Source organism: Gossypium arboreum, chromosome 6 (genome assembly GCF_025698485.1).
Source record: "Gossypium arboreum isolate Shixiya-1 chromosome 6, ASM2569848v2, whole genome shotgun sequence".
Taxonomy (NCBI): Eukaryota; Viridiplantae; Streptophyta; class Magnoliopsida; order Malvales; family Malvaceae; genus Gossypium; species Gossypium arboreum.
This window is the reverse complement of record NC_069075.1, coordinates 36884767-36900793: the sequence shown is the minus strand read 5'-3', so window position 1 is coordinate 36900793 and position 16027 is coordinate 36884767. Positions and strand designations below refer to the sequence as shown.

At 35.8% G+C, this 16027-nt stretch overlaps 1 non-coding gene across 1 annotated transcript; it reads right to left on the bottom strand.

Annotated features, from left to right (window-relative positions):
• Nucleotides 1-11857: 11857 nt before the first annotated feature.
• On the bottom strand, nt 11858-11964 carry LOC128294342 (small nucleolar RNA R71). Its single transcript, XR_008284654.1, has one exon. It is a non-coding gene; the product is annotated as a small nucleolar RNA R71 (small nucleolar RNA).
• Between the last annotated feature and the right edge of the window lie 4063 nt (nt 11965-16027).

The following is a 16027-nucleotide window of genomic DNA, read 5'->3' as shown; positions in this document are numbered from 1 at the left end:
AGTTGTCTTAGCAGGTAGGAAGTACTTCAGAAGAAACTTCTCGATCATTTGAGCCCATGTAGTGATGGAACCTCATGATAAATAGTTTAACCACTATTTTTCCTTGTTCCTCAATGAGAATGGGAACAATCGTAAGTGAATGGCATCATCAATGGCACCATTAATCATGAAACTGTCACTAATCTCCAGGAAATTAACCAAATGAGTATTAGGATCTTTATCTTGGAAACCATTAAACTGGACATACTATTGTACCATCTGAACTGTGTTCGACTTTAGGTCAAAATTGTTCTCAGCAATTGTGGGTCACACAATACTCGATTCAGCCCTGGTCAGAGTGGATTTGGCATAATCGTACATAGTATGAGGAACAGGAGCTCTTGGAGGTAGTTGAATATTCTAATTATCACCCATGTCCTCAGTAATAATGTTTCCCTCTTATTCATCTACTATATTCTGTCGACTTTGTCTTGCTTCTCTATGATTTCTGCGAACAATACTTTCAATTTCACTATTGAAAAGCAATGGTCGTGGCAGGTTTCCTCTAACCATAAACTAAAAAAACCTGCCAGAAGCAAACAAAAGGAAAATTAGAATGTAAAAATTAAACTAAAAACAAAAATATAAACATATAAAATAAAATAAAAATGGCTAATTTAATAAAAATCAAGTGTTCTTAATATATTAGTCCCTAACAACGATGCCAAAAACTTGATGTATCATGAAACTAACTAAAAATACGATAAAGGCAAGTGCGCTTATCGATAAATAGTATAGTTACGATAAGTAGAGATATCATATCCACAAAGATTAAAAGTATTTGTAATTACCGTTTTTTAATATTTAGTAGAGAAATTGGAGTGATTGGTTTTAAGTTAGAATTACTAAATTAAACTAACTAAGAACTCCACAGAAAATAAATCTAGAAAATAATCGAAAGATAACCAATGAGAGAGACAATACCTAGGAAAGAGTCCGACTAGACTTCATCTATTATTATGAATCTAATTTAAATGATTTATTCACTTGGTGTCTTGATCTGTAGAAATCCCTAAATTATGCTAATATCTCTTTCGAGAGTAAGAGCAACTGACTCTAAGTTGATTAATTGAAGTTTCTTTCTAACTAAAACCCCTATTATCACATTAACTCGATTTATGGATTCTCCTATTAGTTCTGACTCTAATTTGGTAGATTTATGTCATCATATTTCTAGGATTGCATGCAACTCCACTCAATTATGCTAGATATACTCTTAAACAAGGAATTTTTCTCCTTTGATTTAAGCACATTGAAAATGAATTAATATTCCAGAAATATTAAAACAATAGATAAACACACATAATTGAGAATAAGAATCAAGTATTTATCACGTAAAATAGAAATCAAATAATTGAATTCATCACATGTTTCATCTTCCTTAGGTATCTAGGAAATTAGTTCATGATTGTGAATAAAAACATCTCAAAGTTAGAATAACCACAAGAAATAAAGAAACTCATAAAAACTTCAAAAGAAATTAAAATGAGTTCTTCGATCTTGATGGAAATCTACTTCAGAGTTGGCTCTAATGGTGTTCTTCGAGTTGTTTTCTTCAATATTATTTGATGGCTCATTCTCTCTTCCTCTACTTGGTATTATAGACTTTAGAATGCTCAAAAATCCTAAAAAATGGGTTTTTCTTTGTCTTTGGGAAGTAAGTTACGAAACTGACACGATCTGGCACATGGTTGTATGAGCCCACACGACCTTGTGTCCAACCCGTGTGGCTCTCTAAATCTGCTCTTTTTGTCTAATTTTTGCTCGTTTCTCACTTCTTTTGCTCCAAAATGCTCACCTAAGTATAGAAACATGAATTTAAAGGATTAGGAGCATAAAGTTCACCAATTTGCACAAATAATCATCCGAAAACACATTAAGAATGAGATTAACATATGTTACTTTCATCACTTATCAATATGATCAGACACAAAAACACGCTTACATAATAACAATTCATTCAACTCATTAGACACACATAAGTCTTATATTGTTTTTCCACTTCTAAAACACTCAAAGCATTAGACATTTTCAATTAAACTAAAATACAGCTTCTTTCTTTTTCAAATTTGACACTACTTCTTAATCTCCCCTTCTTGATATTCCCAACCTTCACAACCTCTTTCTTTTTCAAATTAGCTAAAACATAACTTCTTACTAAAATGAAACATGAAATAAAATATGAACCCAAATTTTCTCACATTGCTTAATCTTTCCATGCTTTTTAAATTTTCTAAACTTTCTTTTTCAACTCTAAACTTTCCAAAGCTAAAACTAAGTTTAAAAAGGCTTCCTGAGTGGAACATTTCATGGGTTTTCAAGAAATTAACTAGGATTTCATTAGAGTTTCAAATTGGGGTGGTATAAAGAAGAGAGAACATGAAAAGAGATGAAAAGAGAATTTTTCTCATGAAAAATGGTTTTTATTTTTTATTTGGAGAAAAGAAGGGGTTTTTCCCTTTTTTTCATATAAAAGAATCATATTTAAAGTCCCCTAATGATCCCCAAATCCAACAACTAGTTTTAATCTTGAATTAAATGATATAAGGGCTAGAAATCACTCTTAAAAATGATTCGAATACCTCCCAAATCAATGGACAAGATTACACATGAGATTTTAAATCTTTTAGAGTTGTGTGACTTGAATCTCATTTGATCCAGCCTGAAAAGTTCGAGTTGCAACTCACTTGTTAAATACATAAAATAGAGAGGCAAAATTAGGGATCTTATTCAGAGAACTTGAGGAAGACAATTACATGAAACAACCACAGGGTTTCATAGTCTCAAGAAATAAGGACTATGTTTACTTGCTGAAAAAGTCTCTTTATGGCCTAAAACAGTCACCTAGGCATTGGTACAAGAGGTTTGATTCTTTTATGACGACTCATGATTTCAAAAGAAGTAATTTTGAAAGTAGTGTTTATTTTAAGAAAAGTAGTAATGGTTTATCTGTATATGTATCCCATTATGTTGATAACTTGTTGATAGCAACCAAAGATAGAGGAAATGTAACAGTCCGGTTTAGACCTTAGTAGGAATAGTGGTTTTAGGACCACAAATCCTAGTTAAAAAATATTTTAATATTATTTTTCGTGCTTATTATATGTGAATTTACATGTGTGAAAGTTTCGTATGAAAATTTGATCATTTGTGTGCTTAATTTTCAAAAATTTTCAAAAAAGACCTAATTGCATAAAATGTAAAAGATGTGTTCTATTTGCTAAAGTGTTTATTTGCTATGTCTTTATAATTGAGAGGTCTTTATGTTGTTATTTGACCATTAAACCTATGAGTGGACATTAATGGCCTTAATGTAATGGTTTATTAATGTTTAAATACTAAGGGTAAAATGGTAAAAGGATTATTAATTGGTGTTATAATTAAATAAAACATAAAATTAAATGATTAATTCATTCATATTTCCGAAATCATCAAAAGAAAGAGAAATAAATTCAAGCTTAGGGTTTCGGCTATTGTTTCCTTTGATTTAGGTATGGTTTTTGATCCGTTTTCGATAATTTCTACGTTTTTGTGATCGTTGCTTAGTGTTCTATCAAGCCCATGTTTGAATTTTTGAAATTTATGATGATTTTGAGTTGAGCCATTGATGAAACTATGAGTTTTATAAAGTTTGATGATAATATATAGAAGTTTGATGTTGGGTTAACATGTTTTGTCTTTGAATTTTTGATGAATTTGAGTAATTTGGGCTAAATTGTAAAAATGATATTTTGAGGGACTAAAATGTGAAATAAATGAAATATGGGGGCTTATATGAACACTATGGATATTCGGCTAGGCATGTGTGAAAAGAAATTTTGTGTATTTTGTGATTTTGTGAAATAGGGACTAAAGTGTCAAAATGTGAAAATGTAAAGGCTAATTTGTAAAATGCCCTAAATATGTTTTTGGATTGATTTGAATGAATGTGAGTTTTAATAAGTTAAATTTGAATTGATTTAGATCAAGAACGAAAGAAAACGTAATTAGATCAGGGAAATTCAAAAGTCGTCGAGTAGTCGATTTCGTCAGTTCAAATCCATACGAGGTAAGTCGATATACAAAGTATCGACAAAGTATCGACGTCTGAAAAGCCCCGTACGAACCTTAGGAATAGTTAGGATACATATGTCATGACATAGGATTTGATATGTGTTACCATGGAAGACCACATCTGGGACGTTGGCATCAACTTATGATTTGCGTGTAAGACCATGTCTGGGACATCGGCATCGTATTTGATCTCGTGTAAGACCCTGTCTGGGATAGTGGCATCGATATTTGATTACATAGAAGACCACGTCTGGGATGTTGGCATTGTATGAGCTTTCCAAGCTATCCTAGTATCCTTATTGATTTTGAATGGCTCAACGGGCATTCCAAGAAATGAGTAACTATGTGGTTGTGTATCGACTTAGGTATGTTTGAATTGTATAATATCATTAAGAATAAAAGGTAAGTATTTGAACATATGTGGATATATGAAATATGTATGAGCTATATGAAATTTATAGATATGTGATTATGCTTTGCCATGATTCATATGATTGAATTGAATTTAAACTATGTTGTTTGATAAGTTTATTTGTATATGGCTTACTAAGCTTTTGGAAGCTTACTTTTTGTGTGTTTTCAACTGTTTTATAGATATCGAAGCTACTAGGAGCTCGGGGATCATCAAGGATTATCACCGCACTATCGAACTATATTTTGGTACATTTTGAAAATGTATATATTGAAGTATGACATGTATTGGCTAGAAATATGTGAATATGTTTTGAAATGTGTATATCTAGCCGTGTGATATGGCTTGGTTATAGATGTGATTTTGAATGAATTTTGATATGTGCTTTGTGTTCAAAAATGGTATGTTTTGATGCACTTTTGAGTGACTAAATGAAATGGTCAATTTAGGTAAATTTTGGTATATACTTATTTGGGGAATTGGTAAGTTTATGGAATGATATTGAATGTAGTAAATTGAGGATATGAAACATAAGTTTTGGTAAGACTTTGATTTATGATTTTGGTATGGTTATAAGCATGAATTTGGTTGTTTATTATATGGGATGATTGCTGTATGTTTTGGTGTATGAATTGGCTAAAAATTTGGATTAAAATCATGTGGTTTTGATGCTTGTAGGGAAAACCCTTAATAGGTGGCAAATTGGCGTTGTAAATGGTCTATTTTTTGCCCACATGGGTAGAAACACGAATGTGTGTCTCAGCCGTGTTTCTCGAGGGCCATTTCAAAATGAGCTTGGGTAGACCACATGGTCGCACACACAGGAGTGTGCTAGGCCATGTGGCCAAGTCAATAGCCTCCCTAATTTTCATACAGTAGGCACACGGGCATGTCTTGTGGCCGTATGGAGAAGTCAGTATGTATGCCCTGTTTTGACACGGCCTAGACACATGGGCCTGTCTAAAGCCGTGTGAGGCACACGGCCTATTCACACTGGCGTGTGACTTGTACAACTTCGAAAAGTGTTTAAGTTTTGAAAAATTTTATATGAGCTCAGTTTAGTCTTGACCCCTTTCTAATGCATGCTTAAAGTCTCGATGACCTAAATAAGGGACTCTATGGTAATGTTTGACTATGATTGATAATGATGTATATAAATTGTTCGTAAAATGATCCAATTTGTTCGGTAACGCCTTTAACCCTAGTTCAGCGACGGATACAGGTTAGGGGTGTTACATTTGGTTGATATCAGAGCTACAGTTTAGTGGATTCTAGGACAACGTAGCATATGTGAGTCTAGCTATACATGCCATATTTATGAACTACAGTAGTGTGATGAATCCTGGCAATGAAAATGTGTTTTTATATAGTAAATGGATCCTGAATGAGTCGTAGCTACCGATGTCGAGAGCAATGCACCTGCTCCTACGCAGGGACAGTGCCATCCAACTTTAGACCATCTACGAGTAGTCATGACGGAGAGGCGAGACAAGCCTTCTATCAAATGATGAATGATTGGTTCAACTAATATATCTGAACTAATTCGGCTGTGCGACAACCTTCAGCCCCGATTAATCCTCCGTAAGCCTCTTTCAGTCCACAAGCTAATCCTATTCAGTTGAAGAAGCCTCAGGTATATAAAATTAGAAAATATGTGGCCGAAGAATTTCAAGCTACTACTAATGATGATGCTGAGAGAGCTGAATTTTGGTTAGAAAACATGATACGAGTGTTTGATGAATTATCATTGACTCTAGACGAATACCTTAAATGCGCCATTTTGTTTTTGAGAGATAAGGCGTATCATTGGTGGAAGACGTTGATATCCGTATTTCCGAGAGAATGAGTTACTTGGGATTTCTTTCAAGCTGAATTTTGGAAGAAATACATCAGTCAGAGATTCATCGATTAGAAATGCAAAGAGTTTCTTGAGCTGAAACAAGGCCGTATGTTTATTACAGAGTACTAGAGAAAATTTGTGAGATTGAGTCAATATGCACGAGAATGTGTTTCAACCGAAGCAATCATGTATAAGAGATTCAAGGATAGCTTGAATGAAGACATCAAATTGTTAGTCGGGATTTTAAAGATAAAAGAGTTTGTAGTGCTTATTAAACGAGTATGAAAAGCTAAAGAGCTCGAGAAAAAAGGAAAGAAAAGCTGATTCAGAAGCTAGAGATGTGAGAAAGAGATCCGAAAATAAATCATTTTAGTCTGTGTCAAACAAGTTCTGAGATGATTATAACCGTTCAAAGGCTAATGTAAGGCATTAGAGTAGAGATCATGCTAGATCACATTTGACCTTTAGAACTCTAGCTACTTCTGTTGCTAGTGTTGGAAATGTCCAATCCGATCGACCTGAATGTAAACACTATGGTAAAAGGCATCCTGGCAATTGTAGACTGTATGATCAGGCTTGTTTCAAATGTGGATCTTTAGATCACTTTATCCAAGATTGTCCTGAGTCTGTTGAATAAGAGATAGCATAAAATCTAAGATTGAGAAGCGCTTCAGCTAGAGGTAGACCTTCTAGAAATACAGGAAATATGAGTGGTACCTTGTGGGGGACTAAAGACACCGCTGTTCAATCCAAGGCTAGAATACCTGACAGAGCCTACGCCGTCCGAGCTCACGAGAAAGCTTCGTCTCCAGATGTTATAACTGGTACTTTCACACTTTATGATACTTCTGTGATTGCTTTGATAGATCCTAGATCAACACATTCGTATATATGTATGAATTTAGTATCCAGTAAGACATTGCCTGTAGAGTCTACTGAATTTGTGATTGGAGTACTGAACCCCCTAGGCAGATGTGTTTTGGTTGATACAGTCTGCAAGAATTGTCCATTAATGTTCCGAGACATTTGTTTTCTGGCTGATATGATGTTATTACCCTTTGATGAGTTTGATATAATTCTGGGTATGGATTGGTTAACTTTGCATCATGCTATTGTGAACTACAAATGGAAAACTATTGATTTGAGATGCAAGAATGATGAAATAGTCTGAATTGAATCTAGTGATTTGATTAGGTTACCGGCTATGATCTCGTCAATGAAAGCTCTGAGTATTGCCAGAAAGAGTTGTGAAGCTTACTTAGCCTATGTTGTTGATTCAAAAGTAACAGAAAAGAAAGTGGAATCAGTGCTTGTTGTCTGTGAATTCCCTGATGTGTTTCCTGAAGAACTTCTGGGATTACCTCCGATTCAAGAAGTTGAATTTGGCATTGAATTAGTGCCCGGGACTACTCCAATTTTGATAGCTCCATATAGAATTGCTCTGACCGAACTAAAAGAATTAAAGTCTCAACTACAAGAGTTGACGGATAGAGGGTTTGTTAGACTGAGTTTCTCGCCTTGGGGTGCTCCAGTTCTATTTGTGAAAGAGAAAGATGATACGATGAGAATGTGCATTAATTATCGTCAGTTGAACAAAGTGACTATCAAGAATAAATACCCTCTACCTCGAATTGATGATTTGTTTGATCAATTGAAAAGAGCTACCGTGTTTTCGAAGATAGATTTGAGATCAAGCTATTATCAGTTGCGAGTAAAAAACTTAGACATTCTGAAAATTGCATTCAGAACGAGGTACGACCACTATGAGTTCTTAGCTATGCCTTTTGCATTAAAGAATGCACCTTCTATCTTTATGGATTTGATGAATAGAATTTTTAGACCGTATTTAGATCGATTTGTTGTCGTATTCATTGATGACATATTGATTTATTCGCGTGATGAATCCGAGCATGCTGAGCATCTGAGAATAGTGCTATAGACTTTGCGAGATAAGCAACTGTATGCGAAGTTTAGCAAATGTGAATTTTGGTTACGAGAAGTCAGTTTTCTGGGCCATATTGTATCAGCATCTAGTATCCAAGTTGATCCGAGCAAAATTTAAGCTATTTTAGATTGGAAGCCTCCGTGAAATGTTTCTGAAGTTTGCAGTTTTCTGGGACTTGCCAGTAATTATAGACTGTTCGTAAAAGGCTTTTCAATGATTGCAACTCCATTAACGAAATTGCTTTAGAAAGATATGAAGTTTGATTATTCTGAAAAATTTCAGAAAAGCTTTGAACAGTTGAAAGCCCTATTGACTAAAGCTCCAAGTTAGTACAACCTGAATCTGGTAAAGAATTTGTGATCTACAATGATGCTTCGTTGAATGGTTTGGGATGTGTTTTGATGAAGGAAGACAAAGTCATTGCTTATGCTTTGAGACAGTTAAAGCCACATGAAAAGAACTATCCGACACACGACCTTGAGTTAACTGCAATTGTGTTTGCTTTAAAAATTTGGCGCCATTATTTGTTTGGTGAGAAATGTCACGTTTATTTCGATCACAAAAGCTTGAAATATCTAATGACTCAGAAAGATTTGAATCTGAGTCAGAGAATATGGCTAGAACTACTAAAAGACTGCGAGCTTGTTGTTGATTATCACTCGAGAAAAACAAATATGGTTGCTGATGCTTTAAGTCAGAAATCATTATTTGCATTACGTGCTATGAATGCTCATTTAGCTTTTTCTGATGTTGTTTGGTATTAGTCGAATTGAAAGCGAGGCCGTTATTCTTACAATAGATTATTGATGCTCAAAAAGTTGGTAATCAGATAATAGCAAAACAAGCTTAGTGTGATTTAGATTTCGATTCAGAATTCAAAGTTGATAATGATGATTGTTTGAGATTCCAAGATCAAATTTATGTTCCAAGAAATTCAGAGTTGATTCAGGTTATTTTGAATGAAACTCACAATAGTCGTTTATCTGTACATCCGGGTAGTACAAAAATGTATAATGATTTGAAATAGCTTTATTGGTGATCTGGAATGAAAACAAATATCTCTGACTTTGTTTCGAAATGTTTGATCTGTCAGCAAGTTAAAGCTGAACATCAAGTGCCATCAAGTTTGTAGTCAATTATGATTCCGGAGTGAAAAAGGGATAGAGTGACAATGGATTTTGTTTCGGGTTTGCCCCTATCTCCTAAAAAGAAAGATGCTATCTGGGTCGTGGTTGACCGATTGATGAAATTAGCTCATTTTATTTCGGTACGATCTGATTACTCATTTTATAAGTTAGCTGAGTTATACATTTCTGATGTTGTAAGATTGCATGGGGTACCTTTGTCTATCGTGTCAGATAGAGATCTGAGATTCACTTCACGATTTTTGAAGAAACTGCAAGAGGCTTTAGGAATGAAATTGCACTTCAGTACTGCTTTTCACCCGCAGACTCATAAACCGTAATTTATACATATTTTTATCCCATGCTTAGCGCATTTACGGATGATTTCTCCTTAGATTTGGTGAATTCGATGCTCCTAATCCTTTAATTTCATGTTTTATACTTAGGTGAGCATAGGAGAGTAAAAAGAGTGAGAAACTAGCCGAAAACGGAGAAAATGGAGCCACATGGGAAAACAACACTGCCTGGACTTCCGCACACGGGCGTGACACACAGCCGTGTCAATTTGGCAGGATCGAAGCACGACTTACACGGGTAGACCACAAGGCCGTGCCTATTTAAAAGCCTTAACCATGGGCTGGAGTAATCACACACGGGCGTGTCACATGGGCGTGTCCCTGCCGAGCGCAAGTTTAGTCCTATTAGGAAAAGGCAAATTGTTAGGGCTCTTAGGCATTCAAAAGCCTATTTAAACACTTGAGGAGGCACTTAAGAGGGGATGGAGAGTAGAAAGTAAGGAATTACTCAAGGAAAGCCGATTGATCCATCTCAAAAGCCAGATTCATCATCAATACTGGAGATCTCCCTTCAAGTTCCTTCAGGAGTTTTGGGTTTTCTTATGTTTTGTTATCTTTATGCTTTTGAGATGTTTTCTGTCATAAATATGAACTAAACCCCTTAAATACCTAAGGGGAATGAAACCTAAGACAGATCTTGTTATTATTATCTGAATTGTATGATAAATATTTGACTTGTTCTTAATTATGTGTTCTTAATTCTTGTTTTAATATTCCAGTATATTGATTCAAGTCAACGCTCTTATTCAGAGGAGGAATAGACCCTGTCTAAGAGTAAAATTGTCATAGTTAAGCGGAGTTGATTGCGCGCCTGATAAGATTTTTCCGGATTAGAGTGAAACCTAATAAGGGAATCCATAGATTGAGTTAATGCAATTCTAGGGTGTTAATTAGAAAGAGATTTCAATTATTCAACCTAGGGTTAGACGTTATTAGTATCGAGAGAGATAATAATATAACTTAGGGATTTCTACGGATCAAGTCAAATGAATAAATCGTCTGATGCAGAGTCAAATAACAAGTGAAGTCTACGTGGATTTTTCCTTAGGTATTGTCTCAATCAATCGAATTTTCCCAAAAGTATTTTCTCGAGTTTTCTTTATGTGCATTCTTAGTTTGTAATTAGTTTAGATGACCAACCCTTTTAATTTTTAGGCTAGATAATAAAAAGGAAGTAAGTACTAGTACTCGTAGTTCCTTTGGGTTCAACAATCCGGTCTTGCTGAACTATACTACAGTTCGATAGGTACACTTGTCTTAATCGTGATAATAAGTTAGTCTCAAGAATGTTTAATTTATAAATCTTTAAAACAATGTTTAATTTATAAATCTTTAAAACCTGTTACGAATATCACGCAACCAAGTTTTTGGCGCTGTTGCGGGGGACTAGTATATTAGAAACACTCTATTTTTATTACTTTAGCCACTTTACTTTTATTGCAATTTAAATTTTTATTTTCTTTTCTAATTCTTCATTTATTTTCTTCTAACAGGTTTTTCTAGTTTATGACCAGAAGAAACCCGTCAGGACCACTACTTTTTGACGGTGAGATCGATCGCATAGTTCACAGAAACAGGAGAGAAATAAGGCGAAGCCTAGGATACACAGAGGACGAGCAAGAGAATGATACTTCAACCACAACCGAGGAGATGGCTATAAACCAAGAAAATCTGCTACCTCCTGCGATTGCTGCTGATCCAGTAAATCAAAATCCAACTCCACGCACTATGTATGATTATGCTAAACCTAATTTAACAGGAACTGAGTCAAGTATAGTTAGACCTACTATTGCTGTAAATAATTTTGAACTGAAACCTAAGACAATTCAAATAATACAATAGTTTGTTCAGTTTGATGGTTTGCAGGACGAAGATCCCAACGCTCACTTGGCAAATTTCCTAGAATTTTGCGATACCTTTAAAATTAATGGCGTTTCTGATGACGCCATTCGCCTTCGGTTGTTTCCCTTTTCTTTAAGGAACAAGGCTAAACAATGGTTGAACTCGTTACCACAGGGGTCAATCACTACTTGGGAAGAAATGACCGAAAAGTTTTTATTAAAATACTTTTCGCCGGCTAAAACAACCAAATTACGTAATGATATCTCTTCTTTTGTGCAGATGAATTTATAAACACTCTACGATGCATGGGAGGGATACAAGGACCCTTTGAGAAGGTGCCCTCACCATGGGTTACTGCTTTGGCTATAGGTTCAAACGTTTCATAATGGCTTGGATCCTTCGAATTGGTAAATAATTGATGCAGCAGCTAGAGGAACTATCAATAATAAGACACCTGAGGTAGCTTACGAATTTATTGAGAAGATGTCGCTGAATAACTATCAGTGGAAAGTTATGAGAACAAAGCCAACGAAAGCAGCCGGTGTTTTCAACCTCGACGTGGTTACTATGCTATCTAACTAAGTAGAACACTTAAATAAAAAGATTGACGGTTTGTGTGGTTCTACTCAGGTACATCCAGTGATGAGGTGCGATTCGAATGGAGGAGGAGCATGCACAAAATATCAACCCTCCAACCCTGGCATCGAGGAGGAACAAGTCCAATATATGGGTAACAATAACTCTAGACCCCAAAATAACCCATATAGTAACACTTATACTGTAGGTTGGAGGAACCATCCCAATTTCTCGTGGGGCGGTCAAGGAAATCAAAGGCCACAACATTCTCTGGGTTTTCAACAAACCTTGAGGAGGTGCTAACCAAATTCATCTTGATGTCAAAAACTCATTTTTAGAATACTGAGACAGCACTAAAAAACAAATAAGCATCAATCCAGGGGCTCGAAACTCAGATTGGATAGCTCGCTAAGTTAATTTCTGAACGACCAGAAGGTAGCCTGCCAAGCAACACTGAATCTAACCCAATAGAGCAACTCAACGTGATTTCCATTCAAGATGAGGAAGGCTTAGTTGCAAAACCAAGGCTAGAAATGATGGTAAGCAAAGGTAAGAATGAGGTAGGCCAAAATGACCCAAAGCCGGTGAGTACAGAATATAACCCTCATGTGCCATACCCGAGTGCGACAAGGAAAGATCGATCAGATGAACAATTTGGTAAATTCCTTAAACTTTTAAAGAAACTACATATAAACTTACCGTTTATTGAAGTCCTTTTGCAGATGGCAAACACAGTCAAATTCTTAAAAGAGCTTTTAACAAATAAATGAAAGTTGGATGAGGCGCCGCATGTGGAATTGAATGTAGTTTGCTCAGCCATATTATAAAATAAGCTACCCAACAAATTGAAAGATCCAGGGAGTTTTACAATTCCTTGTTTAGTTGGTAGTTTAGATGTTCATCATGCATTGGCTGACTTAGGGGCAAGCATTAATGTTATGCCTTAGAAAATGTTTAAAAGCTAGCACTTGGGAAACCCAAACAGACTAGGATGAGCATTCAATTGGCTGATAAAACCATTAGATTTCCTAACAGTATCATTGAAGATGATCTTGTTAAGATCGATAAATTTATATACCCAGTAGACTTTGTTGTTCTAGACATGGAAGAGGATAATAATGTTCCTTTAATTTTAGGACGACCCTTTTTAGCGGCTGCTAAAACCATTATTGATGTTGGTACAGGTGAACTCAAACTTCGTGTAGGAGATGAAACAATCACCCTTCAAGCTCGTAATTCGAGTAACACATCAAAAATTGAAGGTGGCTGTATAAATCATTCTACTAGTACTGATTACGTGTAACACCCCTAACTCGTGACCGTCGCCGGTGTCGGACACGAGGGGTTAACGGCCAAATCCTCTCAAGGTACCAACCAATTTGACATTACCAGTCAGGCTGGAAAACTGCGTCACCGTCGCCTTAAAAATCATATCTCGAGTTTCAAAACTCAGAAACTGCTTTCGTAAATTTTCCCTGAATTTAGACTCACATACCCATCCATGGATTTATTTCTAGAATTTTTGGTCGGGCCAATTGGTACAGTTTATTAGTTAAATTCACCCATGTTACAGGGAATGACTGCTCTGACCTTCACGCGTTACAACTTGAATATCTCTCTGTACAGGGCTTTAATACTGGTGCCATTTGTTTCTAATGAAACTAGACTCAAAATGCAATCTGTACATATAAGGAATGACTCCTAATTATTTCTGGATAATTTATGGTAAATTTTCAAAGTCGCGACAGGGGACCCAGAAACCGTTCTGGCCCTGTCTCACGAGAACTTTAATATTTCTCAGTATACTGCTCATATGGTCGTTTCGTTTTGTCCATATAAAAATAGATTCATCAAGGTTCAATTTCATAATTTACTCACTATTTAATTCTACTTCTACTATTTTTAGTGATTTTTCAATCTCATCTCACTGCTGCTGTCCGCAACAGTTACTGCAGTAGACTATGCCAATTTCATGAATCTTTCCTTGGCCTTAATCATCCATCATACATGGCACAAATTATGGCCACCTTATCAAAATTAGAGTTTCTAAGACTCGTGGCTATAGGTTCTAGCATCCCACTCGACGACCACATAGGCCATTTTCACATGGCTTAAAGTTTACAACCCACAATTCGACAAAATATAATAGCCTATACATGCCAAATGTTCTTCAACAACGAAAACAATACCACAAGATTTCAGCGGTGTGATGACTTCAACGACGGTCCCGATCACGCAAACAATACGAGTCCGAGAGACCTAAAATGGGTGACAAGAAAAACACCGAGTGAGTTTACAACTCAGTAAGTCATAAGCATTCATCAATCCACTGATAAAGTTACTACAACATGTACAACAAACGAGGCTAGGTACTCATCCATATCGAATCTATACCATAGTACCTCGGACCTTCGGTCCAATCTCGTACCAAGTCATACATCCACATTTCATATTCTACAAAACAAGATAATCAAGCATTTTTACACATTAACTCATTTTCCAGCACAACCATACAATTTCAATCCTCACATAGATTTAAGGCTTACCAAATTCAACCCCAAGCATGAACGTATTCTCTATTCGTCATGAGCTCGAGGTACTTACCCGATCCGCTGTCCATACTCAATTCAATGGAGACACACCTCCATATATAGAGTACGCACACACAGTGCTTACCACTCGATTTCGCACACTTAGTGCCACATAATTTAAGCCCCACACACAGTGCCATACCCTTCGAGCTCGCACACCCAAAGGTCAGTATTTTTCCAGCTTGCACACATAGTGTCGTATTTTTCCAGCATGCACACTTAGTGCCTTATATTTCCAGCACGCACACTTAGTGCCATATATTTCCAGCACGCACACTTAGTGCCAATCTCGTCACCATACACACGTATTGTTCAGACACATAGTGCCGAAAGCAAACTTTCTACACATTCCACTATTTCTTTTACATTCAACAATTATCCTCACTCCATACACATAGAATTTCATTTATACATATATAGCATTCCATTAAACACAATTGCATAGATTTTCCAATCATTTAAGCAATATCAAACATATGTGCTTAATGACTTACTTTGTTTGGGGTAGAACGGTTCCAAATCGGCTACTCGTTTGCTTTCTTCTTTCCTTTGTCCAATCTAGTTCCCCTTTGCTCTTGAGCTAAATCAAACAATTTACCTCTCCGTCAAACACAAACATATGGCATTCACATGCATTATTATGGTTATTGCCGAATACTTAACACAACTAAGCTGAAAATTTACTCAATCTCATCTTAATTTATTGCTACTTATTTATCAAAGTTTCCAATACAAGGTATTTAACACCTATGCCCATTTATACCCCATATGGCCGAATGCTTCATTCCTTACCCAATTAACCATCCAACAATTTTTTCAGCCTCATTACCACCCTTTTCATGTCTAATTGTTTAAATACTCTCAAGCTCATTCACAAGTACTATTATACATCTCATTAAGCATTAATCATTTTGCAACATAAATTCTATAGCATGGCCGAATACTCATGCACACACACATAACAACAAGAACTCAATGGCACAAAATTTCCTTTTTGTTAAACATTCGAACTCACTCATCTCCATGCTTTCATCACAACAACATCAAAACACTCACCAAAGAAGACAACATGCATGGCCGACTACTCATGCACACACACACATAACAACAAGAACTCAATGGCACAAAATTTCCTTTTTGTTAAACATTCGAACTCACTCATCTCCATGCTTTCATCACAACAACATCAAAACACTCACCAAGGAAAACAACATGCATGGCCGAAATTTAACTCACCTAACAACTTAGT